The 13,861-nt window shown below is 39.6% G+C and overlaps 1 non-coding gene across 1 annotated transcript; it reads right to left on the bottom strand.

The window, feature by feature from the left end:
- Window positions 1–724: 724 nt before the first annotated feature.
- Window positions 725–826, bottom strand: LOC116271539. Its single transcript, XR_004180166.1, has one exon. It is a non-coding gene; the product is annotated as a small nucleolar RNA U13 (small nucleolar RNA).
- Between the last annotated feature and the right edge of the window lie 13,035 nt (window positions 827–13,861).

Below are 13,861 nucleotides of genomic sequence, written 5' to 3'. Positions count from 1 at the left end.
ATTGACGGTATCTTTGCAATATGGTCATCACGATGCACCTGCACCTCGCTAAACGCGTTGGTGATTTGTCGTAATTAAGCCGCCATTAATGAAAGCTGCCGAACACCGTCGTAGTTAGTGAGCGTCGAACCGTTTAAAACAAGCCACCACCGCACCTTATTTTCTGAGCCTGACACTCTTAGCCTGCTCAACACCATGCATTCAACTTGTCAGTCTAATGGTGATTGTCTGAAATTATCTTTCATAGTGTGAGAAAAAGAGTCCCATTTCACTTTTTCCCAGGATATCAAATTGTCCTGGCATTATTTATTGAAAAGATAGCCTTTTTCCAATATTTATATATTCCTATACACAAATATTGTATAACTTATTGTATATTGTATAACTTATATATATACACTTATATACTAATATACACATATGAATAGATACCTGGGCTATGTCTCCTGTCCCATTGGTCTACTTTTCAGTCTTCATGCCAATATCACACTATCTTAATCATTATAAATTTACAAGTCTTGATAGTGAGTAGGGCAAGTTTTCTCAAGCTTTTTTTTTTCCTTCAAAGGTCTCTTAATTATTCTGTCATTAATTTTAGTATCCGTTTTTCTTCAAGGGTGTCTTAACTATTCTCAGTCTTTTAATATTAGTATTTTTAGGTTAATTTTAGAATAAGTTTGTCAGATCCTGGAAAATACCTGACTGGTATTTTGTTTTGTTTTCATGTCAGATGGTTAATGTGCCTACATCATAACAAGGTTTGAGGGAGGCACATCTCATGTATGAGGGTGAAAACCCAATCATCACTTAGGAACTACAAAAGGATCTGCCTGGTAGTTTGACTGGGGTTGCACTGAATCTACAGATGCATTTGGAAGAACCAACATCTTCATACTCCGTGTGAGCTTGAAAACTAATATGCATTCTATGGTTGTTGATGGCAGACCTCTATATGTGGACATTAAGTAGTTTTGTTAGCCATGCTGTTCAAATTGTCCACACTATTAATAATTTTTGTCTACTGCCTCTATCAATTACTGACAGAGGTATTTTTCATATCCCATTATAATTACAGACTTGTCTATTTCTCTTTGTAGTTCTATCAATTTTTGATTTATGTATTTTAGGCATATTATTAGAAGCATAGAAATTTAAAACTCTGATCAAGTCAAATTTTTTAAAATTCAAAAGCAAAGAACTAGCAACTATAAAAAGTGGTAACAAACTTGAAAAAAAAAGCTAGAAGTTCCAGAATTGGGGAAAAAGGCAATAACAAAAGTTAAGAATTCAGTGGATTGCTTTAATCCCAAATTAGATACAGTAGAAGAATTATTAAACTAAAAATTAGGTTAAAAGAATCTATCAAGATGAAGTATGGACAGCAGACAAAAGGATGGAAAATATAGAGAAGTAGGTAAGAGACATAGAATATGCAATGAGAATATGCAACACCCAATTAATTGTTATTCCCAAAAGAGAAGCAAAAGCAATATTTGAGAATATAAGATAGAGAATTTTCCAAAATGGATTAATTTAAGAAGCCTAGAGGGCTTAAGTCGACCAGGACCATCTTAATCCAATTTCAAGGCTTGGGGTTTTCTGATCTACCCAGAGGACTGGAAGCTCAGTTGTGGGAGCTTTTATTCCTGATTAACTCCTACTTGCCAGGGTGAAATCCTTGATGGGTTCTGAATTCTTTTTTTTTTTTTTTTTTTTTTCTGAGACAGAGTTTCGCTGTGTCGCCAGGCTGGAGTGCAGTGGTGTGATCTCGGCTCACTGCAAGCTCAGTCTCCTGGGTTCAAGCCATTCTCTGGCCTCAGCCTCCACCGTAGCTGGAATTACAGGGGGCGCACCACCATACCCAGCTAATTTTTGTATTTTTAGTAGAGATGGGGTTTCACCATGTTGGCCAGGATGGTCTCAATCTTTTGACCTTGTGATCCACCCGTCTCGGCCTCCCAAAGTGCTAGAATTACAGGCCTGAGCCACCGCGCCCGGCCAGGTTCTGAATTCTTACTGTTTTTCTCTCTAGTCCCAGAAATCTGCCAAAGTGCAGCTCAGAACCTCAGATACTCTATCAGCTAGTGACCATTGAGAAAAATGAAACCACCCTGTATTTCTAGCAGAGAAGGATTTAGTTGTTTATAATCAGAGAATTGGTTGTAAAAATGTTTCAAGAACTAGAGAAGTGAAAGGGAAAGGAAATATCACCCAGAGATCAAGAAACTGACTTATCCCCTGGGTTATAGCCCACCAACCCACAAGATTGCCACTGCTCCTGGCACTGCTATTGAAAATGACCTACCACTTCTAATCAGAAGCTCCAGAGTTAACCCCATCAATGCTTCAGAAACCAACACCAAAGTTGTTGGAGCCTACAATAAGTCACTGTCAGAAGTGGAAAAATGGCTTATTTCTCTCCTCATCCAATCAACCTAAGACCACAGGGGCGACGCTATAGTTCGACAAAGACAGATTTATTAGGCTGTTGCAATGAGGGAAACACCAAAGGAACCATGGAGCATCTCACCAAACACCAGGCAAGACAGCGTTATTACAGGATTTGGGGGAAGTGTACAGTTTAGATGAAATTAAAGTGAAGCAGTGTTTGAATAGGCTTAAAGCAAAACAAGGCTGTGTGTAAAGAGTCAATATCATATCTGGACTGCAAAGTGGATCAGAGTCCTGTTTCCTTAGAAACTAAAAAGTGAAGATATATGTGGTATGTTGTGTCTAGAAATCACTTATCTGAAACTCAGCATACAGATTGGATATCAAGGTTGCTTCTCTATATCAAAGAGGCTCAGATCCTTCAGGGAAAACTGAGATGTGTTTCATTCTTACAGATATAATTTCAAACCACAAATGATTTTAGGAAAAGGTTTTTTCCAGTGAGTAAGAAAGCAATCTTGATTTAAAGAAGGTATTATGATACTTTACAACTGCAGCATGGCCTTAGAGAAATATTGTTTCCCATTAACTTTACACTTTGGCAGTTTTCTGGAACTAGAGAGAAAAACATTAAGAATCCAGGACCCATCAAAGGCTTTATCTGTGGCTGTTGCCCTAGCCTGTTGAATGGCAGGACAGATTGTTACTTTCTCAATCTGGGTTCACTGTTACATTCTCATCCCTTTCTTCCATTTTCAGTCTTCCTCTAGTGTTTCCCATTGCCAAAGCCTAACTAGAACTCAGCTGGCAAGAAAGTCTGGGAAAAGTAGTTTTCAGGCTTGTTGCCCTGAGATACAAAGCAAAGAGATGAAATGGAGCTGCGAGCCAAGAGGAAAAACAACTCACAGAATATATCTTTTCAAGTTCAGTAAATGCCCTCAAGAACAAAGTAGTCTTGGATGATGAGCTCATCTCTCTAGTTTCTCATCTCCACCGAGATCTTAGCCCATAGTTCCTGACTACCTTTTTCATTCTTTGACACATAAAAGAAAATGATTTTTAGATTTTCCAGCTATTTTAGTTGTTCAAACAGAATGGATATTTTAGCAAAATTACCTACTTCACATTACCCATTCCTTCTACTTTCTGTTCAGTTTTAACACATTCCTATCAAACTAATCTTCCTAAACTCAGCTCTGATCATATCACTTCCCTGGTCAAATATCTCAAATGGTTCTGTGTCTCCTGAAAAATCTAACTTTTTTGCCTGATATTCAGGGACCCTTATGATCCACTTTTGATGTAATGCTTCATTCATAATTATCCTCCTCAACTCTTTCATAGGAATGGGATGAGTCACTTCTACAAGAGACTAGGGTCGCCAGGCATGGTAGCTCTTTCCTGTAATCTCAGCACTGTGAGAGGCTGAGGCAGGAGAATCACTTGGGTCCAGGATTTCAGGACCAGCCTGGGCAACATAGCAAGACCTTGTCTCCACTAAAAATTTAAAAATTAGCCAGGTGTGGTGGCATGCACCTGTAGTCCAAGCTACGAAGGATGCTGATGCAGGAGGATTGTTTGAGCCCAGTAGGCTGAGGCTGCAGTGAACTATGATCGTGCCACTGCACTGTGGTCTGGGTGACAGAGCTAGCCCCTGACTCAAAAAAAAAAAAAAAAAAAAAAAAAGAGAGAGAGAGAGACTAGGGTCAAGCCACCAGTACGAGACTGCCTTCTTTAAAGAACAAGGACGACGGGTGGATGTTTATAGCAGGCAAGATCAATCACCATCCTTCTGTGCTTTTCAAATAAACCTGGGACAGACTCCCCATTTTCTGCTGTGAGGATCAGAGCCCAGGGTTTCCCATGCCTATGTGTCCTGCTTTAAGGAAGCTGGACTGAGGAAATAAAGTTGTTGGAAAAAGCAGTCTTATGTGCACAGCATTTCAACCTCCTCTGGGCTACGCAAGAACTGGACTTGGGCCTAAAACACTTCCTTACAAAGAGAAAAGGAGTCTTCACAGGCTGCACTGGACTTATCACCTTGTGTTGGAATGCCTTTCCCTGTTTCAGACTCAATGTGTACCCCTTTATTCTGCTTAAGCATGTGTGTCTTATGGCACTCGACCAACCCCACTACTGTTGTATATAGGGCTATAGTACATCTGTCCCTGCAGGGAGGGGATGGGGTCCTTCTGCTATATATCTGTTCATGCAGGGAAGGGATGGGGTCCTTCTGCTGTGACACAGAGGGATGTGTGCAGGCCAGTTGCAGGCTCAACAGAGGACCTCAAACATTACACTCTCAGCATTGGTTTCTCATCTCCATTATAAATCCTATTTGTGTAGCAACAGCTGTCAAGAGGTGGCTCCATATGTGCAAATGAGAAATGAGACCAGCCAGTGTGTAGACAGGAACATTTTGCCTATAGATGGTCCTTGATGCTGACCTCAATAGGTTATGTGAGCTCAGGACACAACGCAATTTTTATTAGATTGCACCATTCAATGTCCTTAAATTCAGGGCAACCCAAAATGTTTTTCCAAGCTATGTATCATTTCAGTAAAATTGAATCCATATTATTTTAATTCATGGACAATTGACCAGATAACAAGTTGTGTGGTGAGAATAAGTTAATGTCTCCAAACTTTTCAAACCTTGTATTGAAGCTCATTTTTTTCAGTTATTTTTCTTGGGAACAAAAAGCCTATTATGCAAAAAATAAGTAAATAAGTAAACAAACTAACCCCAAATTCCATATGGTTTCAATTAGCCAAGCCCTAGGGGAGCTTAGAGGTGTGTGGTGGGGGAAAGGGTTTGTGACCTAAGAGAACCTATGTTTCTCCCTTTATAAGACTGTAATTCTTCCCTCTCTTTGACTTTCAGATCTCAGCTCCAGATCTATGACATCAAATTTTTCACCCAATGTATTTTATAGTTTATAAAGGGTTTTTTCATCTATCATTTCACTAGATTCTCAGTAAAACCCTATGAAGGCAACATCTCTAGACAGTAATTTTGTTCCCATTAAATAAAAGGGAATGTGAGGCTCAAAGAAGTTAGATATCTAAAGGCTCACAGTGTTATATCCAGGCTTTAAGATAGCCCCCAGTGACCCCTGCCTCCCACATTATACCAGGATTGGCCAGTGTGACCAATAGCAATCAGCAGAAGTAATGCTTTGTCACTTCCAGTAATAGGTTATAAAAAGGCAGTGACTTCAGTCTTAAGATCTCATGTTCATTCTCTCTCTCTCTCTCTCTCTCTCTCTCACACACACACACACACACCCCTCTCTCTCTCTCTCTCTCTCTCTCTCTCTCATGACAGGCCAATGTGATAAGGAACTGAAGTCTCCAACCAACAGCTAGAAAGAAACTGAGACCTGCCAAAAACCATATGAGTGAGATTGAAAGTGGATCCTTCAGCCCCAGTCAAGCCTTCTGATGAGTTAAACATGGAAAAGGGTGAGCAATTCAGATTCATATTGACTCCGAAATATTAAAGTCACCTTTAGGCCATAAATCACACCTGTGTTATGGGTATTAGATAACATCTAGTAAAGCCTTCTCATTTTATAGATGAGGAAAATGACACCCAGAAAGGAGAAGGGACTTACCCCAGGTCACAGAGCAAATTGTAGAACCAAGACTAGGACCCAGGCTCTCTCATATTGTATAGGAGTCTTCTATTACTTTTCCATCATCAAGACTGCTCTTAAATGTTTTCCAGTGATGGTGTTCCTGGAGGCAAGCTAAACAGGTCAATCTCAGGCCAAAATTTAAAATGAATAGCAGAAATCATTAATGTATCCCCACGCCCTACTTCACAAATGGATTTTGGGGGGAATTTTGCTTAAATCTCAGACAAGCTAAAGGAAAAGAGGAGAGAGATGCTGATGCTGCATTTTTTTAAGAGCTGGGTCAGAGACATAGAAGAGAGAAATGAAATGAGGTTACTGGCCACACACTTTAAAATATTATACAATTCATATGCATCTTAAGAGGACATCAAGAAAGAATGTTTATCAATTTCCTATAAAAATATGAAGTCAGTCTTTTAATAAGAGACAAATATTGCAACTTCTTGGAGCAATTTTGCTGAGTCGGCTGAACTGGTATGGAATGTCCTTGTTACATATATCTTCACTATAATATACCCACTTAGTAATTTAGTGCTTGAGACCATCAAAATTATTTTGCGTTGCCATGTATTAGATTTCCAGTAATGGAAAAAGCATCTTCACTGATCCATCTCTGCATGCACTGTAGTAGTTTAAATACTTTAACATCATTACACTTAAATACAAATGTTCTCAAAATATTTTTACTAACATTTAAGTTATTTAAATGTCTAAAGCTACTGAAGTAAAGGTGAATAAGGTGAGTCATTTTAAAATGGTTACTAGCCTGATCGATGGGCCAAGAAGATACTGGGGAAAAAGAAAGGGTCCCATAATTAGCCCATGGTCAGTGATAAATAGGCCTAAATACCTACTGGGAAGCCCTGGTTCACTACTAATAAGAAAGAGGACACTCTCTCTCAACTTTAGTTATAACAACAGTCACTACTAACATGTACTGCGCATTTACTCTATGCTAAGCAGTGTACCAAGCACTTCATATGTGTTACTTTCCATAACCTTTATAAGAACTCTATCAGGTACCTAGCATTACATTTATTTTACCCATTTTATAGATTAAAAATATGAAACTTAAGGAAATTAATTAACTTTACCAAGATCTATTGGCTAATAAGAGTAGATCTCAGAGATTCAATGACACCAGGCCTCTCTCTCCACTTCTCATTTCTTCCCCTCCCCCCTCCCACCTCTCATTTCTGCCTCATTCTCAACATCAACTTTATTCCTCAGCCTCCTCCATGTGTCTGGAAGTGGGCAAAAAAGGTTCTGGGGTGACATTTGTAAAGTTACTGATCAAAGGAAAAGTCTCTAGTTTGCATACAAATCCCAGGGAAGATGTAGATTGGTCTGACTTAAGCCACATGCCCAACTCTGGGACAATCATTATGTCCAAGAAGGCTCCATGATTACCTGAATCCAGGGTCATATACCCACCCCCATGATCAATAAAACAGATGCTATGACTGGCAGCATTATCAGGTTCCATGATTGTAGTGGATCAGCATCCTAAAGGAAGTGGAGGGATGCCAGACAGCTAAAAACAGATATCCACTTTAGTAGCCTGTTGTGGGAGTGGTAAATGCCAGAGTGGAGAAGTGTCCAGGCAATGGTCAGTCTAGAGGAATTCCATAAAGAAGATGAAATGTCAACTGGGCGCAGTAGCTCATGCCTGTAGTCCCAGCACTTTGAGAGGCTGAGGTGGGCAGATCGCTTGAGGCCAGGAGTTTGAGACCAGCCGGGCCAACATGGCAAAACCCCATCTCTACTAAAAATACAAAAATTAACTAGGCATAGTGGCACACACCTGTGATCCCAGTTTCTTGGGAGGCTGAGGCAGGAGAATTACTTGAACCCAGGAGGCAGAGACTGCAGTGAGCAGAGATCGCACCACTGCACTCCAGCCTGGGTGACAAGGCAAGACTCTGTCTCAAAAAAAAAAAAAAAAAGTTGAAATATGAAGAAAGACATGAAGATGTTAAATAACATAATGCATTCAGAGATCTGCAAGTATTTTAGATGTGTCTGTATAGTAAGATGTGTATGGCAAGGGATAGAGATCTGAGATTAAAGGCTGTGAAGAACTTTGTACAATACCCTAAGGAGCTGGTGCCTCATTCTAAAAGCAAGGATAAAGTCATTGAAGGATTTTAAGAAAGGGGAAAATATGATGGGTTCTGATTGTGAGAAAGATTAGTCTTTGGATAAATATAAGAGGAGAGTTAGGAGTAGAAAAGTCAGTGAGAAAACCTACAATAGTCCAGGCAAGAGAAAGTGAGAAAGTGAACAGCAGTAGTTTGCAGTGAATGATCTCTGTGATTATCTTGGTGATCAAGAGATGGAGAGGAGCAGTGCTAGGGAGGCAGGGTTTAGGAAGGAAACTGAATCCTGATGGGATTAGATTGTTCATGCTGTCCATGATGCTCAAACACCTTCACGGCTGCCCCAACATGGCAGTAAACCAAAGGCACCCCTATAAGCAAACTGACCCCAAATCCTGCTGGTATCCCTAGCAGAAGCAGTGGCAACTACATTCCACCACCTACACACTTTACATCTAAGCTGCTGGTTTCACTATTTATAAAGGACACTTTAACCCTTGGAAGTGGAATTATGAGTACAGAAACTTGTAGAGGTCTTTAATGAGAATTTAACAGAACTTTCTAGCTGTTAAAGGCAGCATGGCACATGAAAGCTGGGTCATTAGGGCAGACAGATCTGTTTTGGCTCTGACTCTGATACCTTAAGCTCTCTAAGCCTTGGTTTCCTCAGGAAATAGTTTGCTTACAATAATTCCATTTATCTCTCAGGGGGGTTATGAAGACTAAAAATAATAATACAGGTGACAACAAAAAAAAACTTCACAATGTGGTTAGAAATGAACGTGTTTGAATCACTAATTTGTTTTGTTCAAGGGGGCACAGGAAGAAAAGTCAAAATATGGGCATTCATGCTTCTACCAACAAGTGAATTATTGCCCATACACACCTGCGTCGTGTCTTCTACACACACATATATTTTATATATATATATATATATATATATATTTTTTTTGCAAGGGAGAGGTCCTCACTCTGTTGCCCAGGCTGGAGTGCAGTGGCGCAATCTCAGCTTACTACAACCTCTGCTTCCCAGGTTCAAGCGATTCTCCCACTTCAGAGTAGCTGAGATTACAGCCTCCAGAGTAGCTGGGATTACAGGTGCCCGCCACCAAGCCCAGCAATTTTTTTTTGTATTTTTAGTAAGATGGGGTTTCACCATGTTGGTCAGGCTGGTCTTGAACTCCTGACCTCAAGTGATGCACCCTCCTTGGCCTCACAAAGCGCTGGGATTGCAGACGTGAGCTACTGAGCCCAGCCATTGCCTCTTATTGTATTAAGGTGGCAGAATACAGTTGACTATGTCATAAACAGTGAGTTACTCATCCCAGTATGTGCATTGGAATTGAGGTGAATTAATTCATTTTCTGTAACATTTTCTAACAAATTGCATCTACTTATTGAACTTAAAATGGATAAAGTATCTCATAAAAATGTAAAGTTTTACTGTATTCATAGCCTTGTGGTTAAGATTATACTCCATAGCATATAGCAATAAATACATATATTTAAATGGCAGACCATCACAGGAGAGATTATTCACAAATGAAGTTGTGAGAAATTTCAGCATTAAAGTAGCAGATAAAGTAGTGAAATTTTTAATTTAAGAACTCAGAATATATATATAGGTATAATTTTAAAGGGACTTGTGTTCCACCTGGCTAATGTTCTTTCTTGTTTGCCATTTTATATTAATCGGTTTGTTAATATCCTTTAACCTCCTCTCTTACCTTTAAGACAAAAGGTAATGAACTAGCCCAATGCTTTGTATTCCCATAGTCACTTAGGTTAATAGTCTTCCTTTTCCTCTTCCACTTTATTTAAATCTATTGAGATTTGTAGCAATAGTTCAGCCATAATTGTGACCTAGAAAAATTGTGACTAGAACAATAGGGCAATCACTTCGCTATGTATATGTGTACCAAAACATCATTGTACGCTTTAAATATATACAACTTTTAAAAGAAAGGAAAATGTGGCATTTAGTTTTCTTTTTCAATGTATGTTAAGTGCCTAGCATGCAGCTGGCCCGAAGGAGGAGCTTAGAGGCAGGCAAAACAGGGCTTGGTCTGTATCCTGCTGGTCCGTGCCCTCCCATATGCAAATGAAGCCCTGGCAAAGGAAGTCCATCCGTTGAAGTGCTTCCCAGTGAACTCTGCCATGTCTACTATTTAGTTCCTTCTAAATCTTACCCGGAAAATGGACGCTCATTTGGGGCTATTGAAGTCAGTAATCTTTCATGATAAATAATCATAAATCAGATATGCAGAATATCTACTCTCCTCCTAAAGAAAAAAATAAGTAATTTCTTACAATGCCAGTCAGTTGGTTTCTTTTTGCTCTAGTAGACTGGCTGAGAGCCATTAATAGAAGGAAATGCACATTACAGGTAACTGGAAGGATAAATCTTAGTAAAATTAGTACAATAAACCTTTCTCAATTACAAATATACTGCATATAATTCTAATTCAGGTGACCCTGGCTTTAAGACTGCTGCTGAACTTATGATCCTTCCTACTTTGACACTATAGTAAAGACCAAACCCCATATTGATGACCATTAATTTCTCCAAGCAATGCTTCAGTATTTTGATTGCCAGCCTGATATGCTCACCAAGTATGATATGACAATAACTCAGCTGCCATGGTCTACAGGTGCACTTAGAGTAAGTGAATCTCTTTCAAGTTGCTCTACATTTTATTTTAGCATGTTTTCTGTGAACTTTTAAATGCCCTGCTCTTCACTGTGTCTAAGAAAAAGATGTGATGGAATGCATAGAGTGCCAAAACTGCTCAAAAAAGGTGAGATACTCCACCTCTTTGAAAAGGAAACATGAGAGTTTAACTTAACAGTAGGAGAAATGAATGTGAATGAGCAAACTTCCAAGTCCACTTGTCACACTCACAAACACAAGCTCAACTCTGAAGTTCAAGGAAACGTCTCTGGAGACTCAGAAGAGCACTGAGCCAATGTAATGGTATTTTTACAAATAAAACGGAATGATTTATCACATGAAAGACCCTACATTGTGTGATGGGGGGTGCCAAGACCATGTTCCATTTCTTTGTTGAATAGAGCAAGTCACCTTGGAAAGGGCCTTCCTAGTCAAAATATAATTTTAAAGGGCCTCTCTTATCTAATAGATACTCTTGGCTCCAGAAATGTCTGTAACAGATTTTTTTAAATGTTCTAACAAAGGCGGGCCCTTGCAGTGTATAACTTGTGGCAGGAGAAGTTATACCAAGTTTAATGATTTTTCTCTAGGCTTTTTGAGAAGGAAGGAACAAAGACCTCAACACCTGCTCCCCAAAATTCAAAGTTAAGAAAAACAGAGTAGATCAGGATTGGCTGACCCAAGTTCTGCTGGCTGAGGAGACCTAAAGGATCTTAAAAGTAAAGTCACCACTGGGACTGAGCTGATGTCCAGTTCCAGCACAAGAATCTAAGGGTTCTGGTCCAGGCTGGAGCTAGAAGCACCTCTAAACTTGATTGCCTGGCACCATAATTCCTGCTTTGAAAATGCAATGGCTGAACATGCAAATTCAAACAACAATGAAAAGGCTCCAGTAATCAATCCTGTGGCACTACAAGCAGAACTTGGGTAAGCACAAGCATCATTCCAGGGTCTGTAAGAGTCAACTGTAACCTGCAAGGCTAACCTTCAAATAAGATATAGAGCACCTGCAAAAGCAACAGCAGGGCTGACCTGTGTCTCCAATTATCACACCAGAATTTCAACTGATTAGAAAATTGGAAATGAAGGAAAGTCCATTGAATGAAAACATCAACTGCCTGTTAAAAGGTCACGTCAGGAATTGAATATTTAATTCAATATAAATTCAATAAATTCAACAATTCATTCAAAATAATTGGGTTTCTAATGAAACTAAGAAGCAATTCCAGGCCGGGCACGGTGGCTCACGCCTGTAACCTCAGCACTTTGGGAGGCCGAGGCCAGCGGATCACCTGAGCTCAGGAGTTGGAGAGCACCCTGAGCAATATGGTGAAACCTCGTCTCTACTAAACATACAAAAATTAGCCGGACATGGTGGCACGCACCTGTAATCTCAGCTGCTCAGGAGGCTGAGGCAGGAGAATCACTTGAACTTGGGAGGTGGAGGTTGCAGTGAGCCGAGTAGCACCATTGCACTCCAGCCTGGGCAACAAAGAGTGGGAAAACTCTGAAACGCTTAACCGCCGCCAACGCTGCTGCTGCTGCCATGAACGCCAGGACGGGCGAACGGGTGAACAGGGCAGGGCGCCGGGCGAACAACAGCATGGTGCTGCCGCCGCCGCTGCCGCCCGCCCGCCGCCCATGCTGCTGCGCCGATCGGATCGGATCTCAAGATCAGATCCGCCATAGAAAATCAACCCAAATTCATCAATTTAAAGAATTCATGTTGTTAAAATGGCAATATTCCCCCACATTGATCTACAGTTTCAATGCAATCCTAATCAAAACCCCAGCTGCCTTTTTGAAGAAATTGACAACCTAATCCTGAAGTTCACATAGAAATGCAAGGGACTCAGTATAGCCAAAACAACATTGAAGAAAAATGAAGCTGAAGGATTCACACTTTCTGATTTACTGCAAAACTTACTACACAGCTGAAATAATCAAGACAGTAGTGTGCTACTGGCATAATGATAGACATATAGGTCAATAGAGTATAACTGAGAATTCAGAAATGAACCCATACATTTATGTACAATTGTTTTTCTACCATGATACCAAGACCATTTAATGGAGAAGGAATAGTCTTTTCAACAAATGGTGCTCAGAAAACTGGATATTCATATACAAAAAATAATGTGTACCACTTCCATACACAAAAATGAACTAAAAGTTGATCATAGATGTAAATGTAAGAATTAAAATATAAAACTGATAGAAGAATGCTGTATTAGGGTTCTCTAGAGGGACAAAACTAGTAGGAGATATATATATATAAAATACTTAATAAACTTCCCTTTATATATATGCACAATAAATGTATATAATATATATAAAAGCACAAGAAAGCACATGTATATTATATATATAAAGGTGGAATATATATAAATATATATATTTTTAAAATATAAATGCATTTTTATATAAATATATATAAACATATATATTTTATATACATATAAAGGAAAGTTTATTAAGTATTAACTTACACAATCACAAGGTCCCACCATAGGCTGTCTGCAAGCTGAGGAGGAAGGAGAGCCAGTCCGAGTCCCAGAACTGAAGAACTTGGAGTCCGATGTTAGAGGGCAGGGGAGGCATCCAGCACGGGAGAAAGATGTAGGCTGGGAGCCTAGGCCAGTCTCTCCTTTTCACGTTTTTCTGATTGCTTTATATTCGCTGGCAGCTGATTAGATTGTGCCCACCAGATTAAAGGTAGATCTGCCTTCCCCAGCCTAGTGACTCAAATGTTAATCTCTTTTGGCAACACCCTCACAGACACACCCCCCCAGGATCAATACTTTGTATCATTCAATCCAATCAAGTTGACACTCAGTATTAACCAGAACACATACATAGGTGCAAATCTTTGTGATCTGGTGTAGGACAGTTGTTTCTTAAATGTAACACCAAAAGCACAAGTAACAAGAGTTTCCTGAAAAGGACAAATTTGACTTTATCAGAATTTAGAATTTGTATCCTTCAGAGGACACCATCAAGAAAATGAAAAGACAACCTGCAGAATGATAGAAAATATCTGCAAATATTGTTTACAATAA

The sequence above is a fragment of the Papio anubis genome, chromosome 19 (assembly GCF_008728515.1).
Source record: "Papio anubis isolate 15944 chromosome 19, Panubis1.0, whole genome shotgun sequence".
Classification (NCBI taxonomy): Eukaryota; Metazoa; Chordata; class Mammalia; order Primates; family Cercopithecidae; genus Papio; species Papio anubis.
Note: the sequence above shows the minus strand (reverse complement) of the source record. Positions and strands in the feature narration are given on the sequence as shown.